General features: G+C 33.4%; 1 protein-coding gene across 1 annotated transcript in view; it reads left to right on the forward strand.

Annotated features, from left to right (window-relative positions):
* LOC145254844 (A disintegrin and metalloproteinase with thrombospondin motifs 18-like) overlaps positions 1–15,000 on the forward strand; it is a 675,825-nt gene that overhangs the window by 554,771 nt on the left and 106,054 nt on the right. The gene's annotated exons all lie outside the window — the stretch shown is intronic.

A 15,000-nucleotide genomic window follows, 5' to 3' on the forward strand; every position in this document is an offset into this window, starting at 1 on the left:
AACATTTATTTTATTTTTTTAATTTTTTTTTATTTATTTATTTATTTATTTATTTATTTTTTTTGCTCAAATGGAATTAAAAAGTTTGATCCATGTCCAAGTAATTTACATTTAAAATTTCATGTGTTTAGACCCGAGATTGGCAGAGGAGTTTGGTAGAGTTTTCAAAGGCCAAATCGTTGAACTTTGACCTCTTGACAGCCACATTTTTGGCCGAAAACCGATTAAAAAGATTTTTCCAAATCTCAATACTTCTTATATCAAATTTCGAGACTGTAGACCTAAAATTGACAGAGTTATTTTGTAGGGAAATGTATACAGACATACACACAGACATTTTCACTTTTATAGATTCTAACCAATTTACATATATTATAATTTTCTAATTTAAAACCTATTAATTTCAAACATATATCTAGGTTTGTTTCATATTGCAGAGTTTTATTAACACTTTTTATGTTAACTTCCGGTCTATTTCGATCAATCGCTTGAAATAATTTATCTAATTAAAGTTTTAATTTTGTATATTTCCTTCCTTCTCTTATTACTAGTTATATATATACATTTTTTAATTGAAATTTCTATTTCCTTTTTTTTCTTCTTATTATTTAATTTATATGATTTCACTTAGAATGTAATAATTTAGCTAATTAAAGCTTTAATTTTCTATATTTTTTTCTTTTTCTTATATATTTTAAATAAATCAAATCTCTTGTTCCTCTTCTTATAATTATTTCATCTATATGGATTCATTTAGGAGTTACATCGTAACGTGTTTTGCTATCACAGTAATATATTCGTATATAAACGAAAAAATGGTTTACTTCTACGTCAACTATGCATATTAAAAACATGTCCTGTTACTGTTAGTTCAATAAAATGTAGTTTGCTTGAATTGGATTGGTTCTGGTACTGCAAATCTACGAATATATTTTATCACCTAAGTTTATTATGTTAATTATACGTGTTTTACGTTTGTTATAATTAGAGTACAGTAAAAAAAAACAAAAAAAACCCGGATACGGCATTAAAAATTTATAACAAAACTAGCAAAGATACCCGCGTCCCGCGTCGGAATTTGCTGTACACTCGGGTACCTGTTTCGTGGACACCCTTCCAGTAAGTTCATGCTGTTAGAGCAACTATTGCCTAAGCTGTTTAAAAACATTTTAGCTACCTCTTGAAGTGACTGAAATCCAACCATGAACTTTAAAGCAAATAAATTATATCAAAGCTGACACTGATATTGTTAAACATAAAAATTGAAACAATTATAAAGAAACACAAATTTGTTTAGTATTACAAACACATTTTTATCAAAGATGAAGGTGACTTTATGATATCACATAGCCAATTTTTCATGGAAGTAAATTTGAACTCATTGATAAATTTTATCTAAATTATTCAATACTTAAAACTTACCACAATTAAGATCATATCATTTTTCATCATATCCTCTTCTATGACTTTTCATTGAAGAGATTCATGGTAGACTACATTTGCCCATCTTCCTGGTATATATATAGATATATATATTACAATGGAAAAATGCGAGCATGAAAAGTAATATGGAAAAGTAAAGGACTAGTTGTAAAAGCTGGAAAAGAAAAGGACAAGATATTCTAGTAAAAAATATAATAAATTTATAACTTAAAATATTGCAGCATTAAGAATTGATTATATTATGTTACAAATTGAATTTAAAAAAATCCTTCGATGTTTAAGCTTAACCATATTACTTTTCATGCTCGAAATGTTCTATTGTAATTGAAGGATGGGTGTTCTCTTCTGAAATTATTTATAGTAATAACTGCTCTCCTATTGCTCATTATTATTTTTTAATTGTAAGAATAACTTTATTAATTTATTTTTGTATTTATTTATTTTTAAACTTTAAGAATATCTTAATTTATTTCTGTTTATGTACTAATCTCACATATATTTTACCACCTCGTTATTATTCGTTATTAATCATCCTTTTCCATCTACATTTATTTTCTGATAAGTTTTATGGTTTTATAGACAAGTCATAATTTCACTCTATGTCTTTCTGTATTTTTATTTTATTTTCGGACATTTATCCGCATCTTCATAGTTGCTATTTCATCACGTTTCGGAAGGCAGTTACTACTAAGGATACAGTTGAGACTCAACATTCCCATTCTGTCGTGGTTAACCACCTACAGAACGGCAGAGGAATAGTTAGCCGAAACGTGGTGAAGCAACAACAACTATGAAGATGAGGATAACATCATTCCGCAAATAAAATAAATATACAAATTACACATTTCAAAGGATTCCAAAAATCAATAGATAATCTCCTTCTTGCATTTATTATAGTTTATCCTATATATAATCGTTTAATTTATTCGTCATTTCGCTATTATGATTGTTATGTTTAAAGTTGCCCTTATGTAAGCAACCCCCAATTATTTCACTGTGTTTATTTATAATATTACCCTTATGTGTTCATATCTCAACCGAATGTATGATACATAGGTTACATCTTCCTCTTTTTTAGGAGTGTATTTATTAGTCTTAATTGAGATAGTCTAATCCATGGAGAATTCTTTTCTTTTTTTCTTTAAGTTCTTTACATAAGAAGCTTTTGATAAGGTAAGGTATGAGCTGTTGAGAACGTTGAAAATTAATTTTTGTATGCTTTTCGCGTTTATGAGCTGCCCAGCTTGAAGACTTATAATTAATGAACTATTATTTATCCGTGCACCAGCTATGGGCCGAGACAATTGTACACAAGTGCTGCTAATAAAACCTAACGTTTTGAAATAAACAAAAAAAATGAGTGTTTATTCGTTGTAAAGCGATGAGTTATAAGAAATATTTTAGTTCCAGTATTACATTCCTGAGTTTGTGTTATTTGTTTATATCTTTAAATATTATTCAAAGTAGTTATATATATATATATATATATATATATATTATATTATATTATATTATATTATATTATATTACTACTTTGATATATATATATATATATATATTATATATATATTATATTAAATATTATTGAAAGTAATAATATATATATTATATTAAATATTATTCAAAGTAGTAATATATATATATTTATATATATATATATATATATATATATATATATATATATATATAAGGAACTTTGTGTGTGTATGTGTATATGTATAAGTTCGTTTCCTGTGGACTCGAAAACGGACAGGCCGATTCTTATTAAATTAGCATTGACCATTGACCTTCACCGGAATTTAAGTGGCAAGAAGCTCAGTCCTCTTCACACTCATCCAGTGGAGTTCTGGTTGGTGCTTTCTCTATTTGTTTTTCCATTATCTTTGGCTATTCTCGATTATTTGATGTGATGCTAGGGGAAGTAGACACTATAATTTTTGTTGTTATTGTTGTTATTATTGTTGTTATTATTGTTGTTATTATTGTTATTATATTATTATTATTATTATTATTATTATTATTATTATTATTTATACTCACTAGTTCTCACGCAGGTCATCATCAGATATTACTTACTGATAATAACGAGGCTTCATCATCAACTTCATCATCATCAGTAGTAGTAATAGTAGTAATAATAGTAGCAGTATCGATAGTAGCAGCAACATGTGTTAATCTCCAATGATAGACTTTTGTCTCCACACGATCCAGATGAAGATCGGTTTTATAAAGATCTGTGTGCAGAGTGTCTGCCCATCTCATTATCGTCCTTCCCCTTAGTCGCTTCCCTTCGATTCTAATGCAAATGCAAGTTTCGTGACGTTGTCCTTGTTAACCATCCGCAGTTGTCCAAACTATCTGAACCACGGTTCCTTCATCTGGCCCTCAATCGGTGTCCTCAATGCAGACTTGGTCAAGCAGTGTAATTCCAGACATTCGGCATTTTGGTTTCTATAATGGTGAATCTTCACTCCGTCTTCCTTTTTTTTATCAGTAAGCACTCTGAGCTGTTCAAAGCGCCATGTATCATAACAGTCGGCTAAATCTTTGTTGTTTCTTAAAATCTAAAACTGTTCTTCGTCCAAACAATAATGGTTAACACGTACGAAACTTAGAATGTAATCTTATTTAATATAAACACATGCACCAGTGACAAGAGATGTAGGAAAGACTCCAACAGCATGGCCTCAAGTTCTTATTTACTTGCCTCCCCACTAGGGCAGAGTTAGACACAAGGTCGGTTTTTAATGTGGAGTAAGTCCAGCTTCCCAAAAAGGGGCACTCTGTATAAGAACAAAAATTGTCTCGGTCATGAACGGTCCTTCCTCTACTGACCGAGGACAGAAAATGTGAAGAGCACTTTCAGAACAGATACCATACTGTCACCTCGGTCCGAAGGCCACTGAAGTTTTATCATGTATTTATTTGCTTCCTCACTAAGCAAATTAGGCACAAGGCCGTTTTTTTTAATGTGGGGAGGGAAATCAGCTCCCCCAAGGGGGAACTTTGGCAAGGTCCCAAAATAGCAATTGTCTGATATGAAGGGGTTCCCCCACATTGACCAAACCTAATTGACTTCAAAAGCAATTGTCCGATATGAAGGGTTGCGCCCACATTGACAAGAACTGATTACGTTTTTGCTCCTGGCCCAAATGCCAAGAATACAGGCCTAACTACTCCCATAAAACTGGGAATAGAAAGATTTGGCCGACTTCTATTAGGAACATCATGAGGGCAGTCTCTGGTGATGTGAAAACACGCACATGCCACTTAAATGTGGATACACATCGTAACACATTTATTCCTAGAAAATAAATAGAATTAAATATTAAATTTAATGTAATTAAATTTTCAATCAATGGTCTGATGGTCTGAAACAAACAAAAATGCAGACAAGAAAGGTTGTTAAGAATTTTGATTTCGTAAAAAAATCCTTAAATTCTAATAAATTATGTTTTAACTATTTAAAACAAGGTTGAACATCTGCAAGCAATTACAAATTTAAACTATATTATTGGTATTCCTCAACCATGTATGACTATATACATATATATATATATATATATATATATATATATATATATATATATATATATATATATATATATGGGTGGTGTACACATATATGTATATTGCGTATGTATTTAGGCAGCATGTATATGTGTATGTAGGCAGCATGTTTTGGTTTTAAAAACACATACATCATTTATTACCCAAACGTATTTTTAAAAAAATAAATAAATTGCCACATACTTTCAACTAAGCATGCATGCCGACATAAAACAACCGCCTAATGTCGACAGTGAGAATTCAGTGGAAATACTCGCAAAATGAAAATGGAACAAAAAGACACCTATACACAGCAATTTAAGAGAAACACAAAAAAGGGTCATATAATAAGTAGAAAAAAAAATTAATATAATTATTCAACAGAGACCCTATGTTATACATTAATCTTTGTTTGGATAGGCGGGGTATCCTAATAAAATGTATACACTCTTTAAATTATCTCAACTTTCTACATGAATACGCTATGCCACGTTCCAAAGAAATGCTTATAAATACAGAATGGTCTAATGAACTGCAGACACTTGTGTCCCCACGACGTAGACATCCTCGACAGACCCGATAGACAGCTAAATCCCACCCCCACACAGTAGAGATCCCTAGATGTAAAAGATCTTTCTACTCCAGTAGTTTCTTCCCCAGAACCGCTAGACTCTGGAATTCCATTCCAGGTCCCTGCTTCCCCAACTGTACTGACATGCAGAAGTTCAAGTGTAACGTGACCCGACATCTTGTTGCCCAAATCCCAACATAGTGCTCCAGTAATTGCTGCCCCTGATAGTAGCCCCCTACACCACAATGGCAATGCGCCTTGTTTGGGGTGAAAATGTAATTTAAAAAAATGACACTTCCAGCAGGATGGAGCACTTCCCCACTATCATCATGCTGTAAGAGCATATCTTGATGCGAAACAGGCAGTTAGGACGAAGAGGAAGTATCGAGTACTGTCCGCGTTCACCGAATTTGTGCCTCCCTGGATTTTTCTTTTGGGGGGGGGACATTTTAAACACAGGATTAACACCACAAAACGAACTACAATAAATTAGTTAAAAGCAACCGTTGAAAGATGTGCCAATATACTAATTGAACTGAATAGAAACGTCTCCGTTTTAATCAGTGATTGTGGCTGTTCATGGACCACAATGGCCAATAATTCGAATATTTTCGATAATTAGCTCGTTTCTATATTTGTTCACAGTATTTTTATGTATGAAACTTTTCTTTCTTATAATAAATGTTGGTTTTATGGTCATTTAAAGAGTGTATACATTTTATTCGGACACCCTGTATATATATATATATATATATATATATATATATATATATATATATATATGTATATATATATATATATATATACATATATATATATATATATATATATATGTATGTATATATATATATATATATATATATATATATATATATATATATATATATATATACAGTGTGTGTTTGTGTGCATGTATGTGTGTGTTGGAGTGGAGAGGGCTCCCGTAAGTGAAGGCCAACTTTCTAGGAGAAGCAAATCTCTGATTTAAACAACCATAAAGCGATAGACCAGTACCCGCATTAACCTGGTCTGCAGTTTAACTTGTTGCTGACTATCTTACTCTTGCTTGTTGCTGGATCGCAACATTTTGAACCGAGCGAGAGACTTAGCTATCGTACAAAGCTAAGACTCTGTAACATTATCTGAGTATAAATACTCCCTCAGGCATTTGTCTATTAAAATGGTCCTGTTGCGATGGAAGTCATTTTGGGGCTTATGGACTTGAAGTGTCTGAGGGAGTGGCACTCGTCTGCAAGACGTTGCAATCATATATATATATATATATATATATAGAGAGAGAGAGAGAGAGAGAGAGAGAGAGAGAGAGAGAGAAGGAGAGAGAGATAGGAGATGGGTATATATATATTCACAACCTGAAAAAGATTTTGAGTATCAAATGGTTAGATTCATCGACAACATTGAGAGTGTGAATGTGCCTAGTATATACACTCTCTTGCGTTAGCGTCGACTGTGCTTACTTGGACATGTCCGCCGGGTGCAAGAAACCAGAATCCCAAAAGACCACCTCTACGGCAAGATAAAAGGGGGGTTGTATTCAGCTTTGATTAAAAGACATGTGTAAAAGAGTTATGAACGAGGTCGACATAGACCTTGGAAACTGGAATGCACTTATTGATCAGTGCGATCTGTGGAAGCACCAGGGCACAACCGGCCTCAAAAGAAGCGAAGATAAACTGCACCGCTCGCCACCAGCCTTAATCTCTAGGGCACAGAATCAAGATCAGACATGATGTCTGTCTGTCTGTTTGTCTGTTCACATTTTCCTACCAAATAACTTTGTCAATTTTCGGTCTAGAGGCTCAAGATTTGACATAAGGGGTACTGATTTTTTTTTAATTCGTTTTCGGCCAGAAATTTTGCTGTCAAGGGATCGAAGTTTAACGATTTGACCTTTGACAACTCTAACAAACTCCTCCGCCAATTTTGGGCCTAAAGACTTTTTTAGATGCAGGTTACTTGGACAAGGATTAAACTTTTTAATTCGATTTAAGCCGAAAACAATAAATGTTAAGGGTTCAAAATTGGGGTCCAAGTTTTAAAAAATTACTTCTGCGATCTCTACCAAATTACTCAGCCAATTTTTAGTCTAAACATTTGAAATTTTATATAAAGTGTATTCAGACCTAGGGAAAGCTTTTAAATCGGTTTTTGGCCGAAATCTGGCTGCCAAGGGGTCGAAGTTTAAAGGATTTGACCTTTGCTGTCTCTGACAAACTATTCAGTTAATTTTGGATCTAAACATGTTACATGAAGGGTATTCGGGCATGCAGCAAGCTTTTTGATTATTTTTTGGGCGAAAATTTGGCTGCCAAGAGGTCAAAGTTAAAATAGTTGACCTTTGCAGCTTCTACTAAACTCCTACGCCAATTTTGGGCTAAACACTTGAAATTTTAGATGTAGGTTTCCTGGACTTGAGTCAAACTTTTAAATATATCTATATAATTATAAATGTCAAATGACCTTGTAACGAGTGTTGTAACCCATATCCGGTTTACGACTTCCGGTTGCAAATGCGTACATAAACATAAACACATAACAGCGTAAACAAATAAACACAAATCACATTTATTTATTTAATTTATTCTCTATTTTTGATACACCTTTCTTAAAAAACATTCATACATTTTCTTCTACACTACCAACATAAATAAATAACCCCGAAAATATGTCCTTTTTTTAATTTGGGTTACAAATAAATAAATAACGCGACAATAAAACGTATCGTTTTACTGTGTACGTTTTCAGCGTCCTAATTGTTTGTTTTTTTGTGATTTTTTTCGCATCTAAATTATGCAAATATACAATTTTTAATACTTTCTGCTTTTTTTTACATCGTTCATTTCCGCATTGTCTTAATTAGTTTTATTGACCTTATTATTAATATATAAATTAAATATTTGACCCAATGGGTCATGAATTTTTGTTTAAAATGAATGAAAAAAGTTAAATTTTATTTTCATTTTCTATTTAAAACGTTATTCTTAGTGTTTTTAACTATTCTGTACTTTCAACTAACAATTTCATTTAAAAAAGATATATCAAAATTTGAATTTAACTTCAAGTATTATGGTATCTGTTCAGTGCGCATTTACCTATAAGTATGGCAAACCACTTATAATTCAATGGATGTAAGTTTTTTTTTTTCAAAAATAAACAATAATAAACGGAACGACTCATAGAAATCTATCTATATTCTTTTTTTCATTTTAATATACTTTCATAGAAATGTTTCTGTTATGTCACAAAAAAACTATTTTCTTTACGTCACAAGTATCACGCTTATACATTAATTCCATAGCTAATATAACATACTGACCCAACGGGTCACGGGTAGTCTAGTTTATTATAAAAGGTTTTAAGGGGTCACGGGTAATCTAGTATATATATATATATATATATATATATATATATATATATATATATATATATATATATATATATATATGCACATAAAGTTATGAACAGTACATAGGACGCGAGCAAAGCCGGGCTGAACTGCTAGTATATATATATATATATATATATATATATATATATATATATATATATATATATATATATATATATATATATATATGAACTTAATTTTGGCACATGTGTGTTCTTTATAGAGAAAACCTAAAGGTATATTCATATGTACATTTTTCCGGGAAAGATGATATTGTAAGTGATGTTTCTGAGTTATGCAGATGAGGATTGGTTATTGTTATTACTGTGATTCATTGGACGTCTGTTCTCATCTTGAGTGGGTTTTTTTTTACAGCGTTTCGGTCGATGTAACTTCCGACCTTCTTCAGATATATCTTGTCGAACTTGGGGATGTTTCTGTCGAATTCGAAAATTTGGACGGAAGCGGAAGAGTTCTGTTATGTTGCACAGTGTTTGCTTGAATGACAGAATGCTGCCTTAATACGTACAATTTAATCAGATATGCACACACTCACACACACGCACGCACATTCACACACACACACACACATATATATACATATACATATATATATAGTATAATACGAGGGGCATGCAATAAGTAATGCCCCTGACCCACTTCCCATAGCAGTAGAGCAACGAAACTTGGCACAGTTATTAGTCTTTCTCTACATAGGAACCACCCAGAGTTATGCATTTCTGCCAGCGTTTGATGCAGCTCTGGAGATCATTTTTATAGAACACCCCAAGTTGGTCCTCCAACCACGACGTGACTTCAGAAATAAAGGCTGTATCATTTGGGAAACGCTTTCCTTTCAAAAAAAAACTTCATGGCTAGGAAGAGGAGAAAATTCCGAGGGTGCAAGGTCAGGAGAGTAGGGAGGGTGGGGGAGGATTTCATAACCACACGCCTGTGCTTCTAATCTGGCGACATGCGAGTTGTGGACTGGAGCGTTGTCCTGCAGGAGGAGGGTACCTTTCCTGATCTTGCCCCGCCTCTTGATTTTGATAGCTTCCCTTAATTTCCTCAAAAGTGAAGCATAATAGGCTCCTGTAATTGTGGTACCCTTTGCCAGGAAATCTGTCATCACTACTCCGTCCTGTTCCCAGAAGACTGTGAGAAGACCTTGCCAGCGGAGGGCTGCACCCTTGCCTTCTTTAGAGGTTGTGAGTCCAAGTGTTTCCACTGCATTGACTGGGTTTTGGTCTCTGGATCATAGTGATGGACCCAGGTTTCATCCTGTTAATCAGTCTTTTGAAAAACTTTGACTCATCTTCTTGGCATATCTCCAAATTCATCCTCGAGCACTCGGCGCGTTCTCACTTCTGGAATGGTGTGAGCAACCTGGGAATCCATCTGGCAGACACCTTATGCATATACAAATAGTCATGAATGATAGTTTCCACAGACCCTGTACTAATCTTGACATCTTGGGCTATTTGGCAAATAGTAATGCGCCGATTTTCCAAAATGGCAGCCTCAACTTAACGGATAGATGCCTCATCAATGGAAGTAGGGAGGCGACAAGGTCTGGGAGCTGTTTCCATAGACTTCCGGCCATGTTTGAATTCACGATGCCAGCGTTTTGCAAGGTCATATGATGGGGCATTATCACCATAAGTTTCTTTCATTTCATCAAAAGTCTCCTGTGGTGTGTGTCCTTTCTAAAATAAAAACCGGATCACTGCTCGACATTCAACAGGCTCCATTTCACACCTGACTCAGCTAAAACACATGTAAAACTGAAACCACAATTATTTCAAAGCTGTAATTTGCCACATAACCCGTAGAGATATAAATCATTGCACGTGCAAAATTTCAGCTAGATCAGCCAACTAGAAGTGGGTCTGGGGCATTACTTATTGCACGACCCTCGTATATATTCTATATAAACCTCCCACTGTTTTCTTAGGTAAAGTGTTGTTTACTTAGCATAATGCAATGTTTTTTTGTAAAGAGACAAATGTAGCACTTTAAAAGCGGCGATCATTATTTCTATAAAAACATTAGCGATATGATTTACGAGCGTCGACACATAGCCTAAAGATGGAACTATCAACTAGATGGTCGTAAGTTCGATTTCTGTCTTGTAATTGGTGTTACGCTAGCCGCATTGAAGGGTTGTGAGACAGTAAAACAGTGCAATGGGACAAAAGGTGGATTGTTAAATTCAACGAATTCAAAACCAAGTTTCTATCTTTTCTATCTTTTTACCACCAGTGCTCTGATCTCCACTTGGGAATAGATCATATGAATGTCTCTCGTCTCTAAGAAGCATCTTGCTTCGATAAGTTTCTGAGATTGACCTTCACCCCTGGCTTGAAATGGAAGACAAATCATTCTATCTATCATCATTCTACCGCTCCAGAAGTTATCTCATTTCTGACGCACTATCTGTATAAGAGGTAAATATGCCCCAAAATAGAATATTGTTGCCACATCTGGGAATGCGCTGCTCGGGGCATCTAAGCCTTGAGAGAGTTCAAAACTGTCTAGGAAACTTAGTAGATAATATCCTTTTCTCCTCCTTGCAACCTCTTTATCACATAAGAGACGCTTCGAGCCTGTCTCTTCTCTACCGACATTTTCACGGAAAGTGCTCATGTGTTCTTCATCTCCCCCACAAAACTTACACAAAAAGCACTCTTCTGGTTACAACCACTACCAACAATTTCCCTTACTTTTATCAGTCCCCAACTCTAAACGAAAATTCCATAAACAAAGCTTCCTTCCTAAAATTGCCCGCCTGTGGAACTCTGTCTCATCGGCCTGGTTTCCAGCTAATTACAACATGGCCGTCTCCAATCCAATACGACCAAGCTTTTGCTATCCCGCTCCTTTCAATAGTGAAAGTCTGTCCAATTCCCATTAAAAGACGATCACTACGCTGTTATCTCATTGACCACCTTACATTCATTAACGCTTTTCCTTGAGTAACTTCTGGGCTTTTATAAGTGATATATATATATATATATATATATATATATATATATATATATATATATATATATATAAAGTGAAAGTGTCTGTCCATCTGTCTGTGCACATTTCCCTACACAATAACTCTGTCAATTTTCAGTTTACATACTCGAAATTTGATATACAGGGTAGTGAGATTTGGGAAAATCTTTGTAATCAGTTTTCGGACAGAAATTTGGCAGTTAAGGGGTTAAAGTTCAACGATTTGACCTTTGACAACTCTAACAAACTCCTCCGCCAATTTTGGGTCGAAATACTTGAAATTTTAGATATCGGTTCCTTGGACATGGATCTAACTTAATAATTTGATTTGAGCCCAAAACAATAAATGTTAAGGGATCATAATAGGGGTCAAAGCTTTTAAAAAATTGACCTCTGGTATCTCTACCAAATTACTCAGACAATTTCTGGTCTAAACATTTGAAATTTTACATAAAGGGTATTTAGAGATAGAGCAAGCTTTTAAATCTGTTTGGGTCGAAAATGTGAGCTACAAATATATAAATGTATGTATGTATGTTTGCATGTCTGCCTAAAACTTTCGACAGAGGCGACGGACTTTCACAAGATCAGTATCGTTATGAAGCCTGACCCTTCAGACGACACACACACACACACACACACACATATACATATATATATATATATATATATATATATATATATATATATATATATATATAATCAAAATTTAAGTATTTAAATTTTATGATTTGAAAAGTTTAACCTTCAATTTTAGAATTTTTTATTGCTCGCAAACAAAAAATACAATTGAATGAATCTATTTCCTTAACCCGTGAGTTTTCGATGCTTATTCATCTCCTCAGAGGAAAAATATTAGAAAATGTTTTTATTGGTTTGCACCTTATTTGCTAAAAGCAATAAACATAGAAAATTAAAGTTTTTAAAGTTTTTAAAACATTTTAGATAAATAGAATAATGGAAATGGACATATTTGCGCTATCTTGTATATTGAGCAATTTTATTTAGCTAGGATTGTCTTATGTAAAATATTACATCTAATAATTAATATTTTGTCAGACTGAAAATCACTGGATTTGCATACCAGTAGATATATTTCATCTCATTATTCTGAAGAGTATATACAGTGATGATCATATTTATTGGCACGGTAAAATAAAAGTTAAATTTTGTCTAATAAATTCTAAAAAAGGGATTAAATTAAAGAAAATAACAAAGTATATTATGTATGTTTAACTGGCCTTTCCGATGCAGCAATCGGATTTTAGAAAAAATAAATAACAAAGGAACAACAAACATAATTGCAAAAAACCCTTGTTCAAAATTATTGGCACGATTTATTTAATAATCAATTGTATAGCCTTTGGCCTAGATTACCTTCCTCAGTCGCTTTTCATAGTTTACAACCAAGTTGTTGCACTCTTCAGTAGTAATTTTAGCCCACTCTTCCTGACAATAATCCTCCAATTGAATAAGATTCTTAGGCTTCCTTTGCATTACCCTCAATTTTAATGTTCTCCATAAATTTTCAATTGGATTAAGGTCTGGGCTTTGTGATGGCCACTCCAAAACATTAATATGATTGTCCTCAAGCCATTTCTTAGTCAGTTTAGCCGAATGCTTTGGGTCATTATCTTGCATGAACCACCAACGACGACCAAGTGAGAGCTCTTTAGCAGAGTCTTTCAGGTTTTCATCCAATATTTTAACATAATCTTCCTTTTTTTATGCTACCTGTGACCTTAACAAGTCGCCCTGGTCCAGAGGCAGCAAAGGATCCCCAAAACATCAAACTGCCTCCACCGTGCTTCACTGTGGGTATGGTGTTCTTAGGCAGGAAAGCTTCGCCAGATTTTCTGTAAATATAAGACACTTTATTATGGCCAAATAACTCTATTTTCGTTTCGTCAGTCCATAGAACACGTTTCCAGAATGCAACATCTTTATCAATATGACGTTTTGCAAAGGCTAGCCTTGCTTTCAGGTGCATAGGCTTCAATAAGGGAGTCTTTCTCGGACGACATGCTTTTAAACCAGCTCTCTTCAAAACTCTACCAACTGTATGTCGAGATACATTCACTCCAGAGGTGCTCTGTTCATCAACAATCTCCCCAACAGAGATCCTTGGGTTTTGTTTTACTTGTCGAACAATTTTCCGTTCATCTCTTGGGGAAAGAATCCTTTTTCTCCCTCTACCCTCTAAACTCATAACGTGGCCTTGCGATTTGAACTTGTTTATTATGGCTCTAACAGTGGATTTGGGAAGGTTTAGGTTCTTTGAAATCTTATCATAGCCCTCCCCATTGGTATGGCATGCTACAACAAGCTTCCTGACGTCTTCGCTGTGTTCCTTAGTTTTAACCATGGCGATTGAAAATTATAATTTAGTCACTTATAATAGTTTAAATAAATCGCTATCTAAAAATTATCTGAAAAAAAATTATTCACTGAATTAGCGTTAAACAAGCATAATATGGCTATAAAAAAGTTCAGAAAGCACGTAAACCGGAAATTGATTGATATTATACTGATACTAAAAGAAAAACAAAGCCGTGCCAATAATTTTGAACAAGGGTTTTTTGCAATTATGTTTGTTGTTCCTTTGTTATTTATTTTTTCTAAAATCCGATTGCTGCATCGGAAAGGCCAGTTAAAAATACATAATATACTCTGTTATTTTCTTTAATTTAATCCCTTTTTTAGAATTTATTAGACAAAATTTAACTTTTATTTTACCGTGCCAATAAATATGATCATCACTGTATATATATATATATATATATATATATATATATATATATATATATATATATATATATATATATATACACTGACATTTTATGTGTATCGAACTTTACAATCGGCTCAGAATTTCATATTTATATTTATACTTATATTAAAAATTAACTACCTAGAAAAAAATTTTCAGCGTAATGGATATTTACTTCTTATTTTTATCTTTATTTTTTCGAATGCTTTTGTATGGACACTTTTATTGATAGTACACACATGAAACTCTAGTCTC

This window comes from Euprymna scolopes, chromosome 30 (genome assembly GCF_053919585.1).
Source record: "Euprymna scolopes isolate OS-2025 chromosome 30, ASM5391958v1, whole genome shotgun sequence".
Taxonomy (NCBI): Eukaryota; Metazoa; Mollusca; class Cephalopoda; order Sepiida; family Sepiolidae; genus Euprymna; species Euprymna scolopes.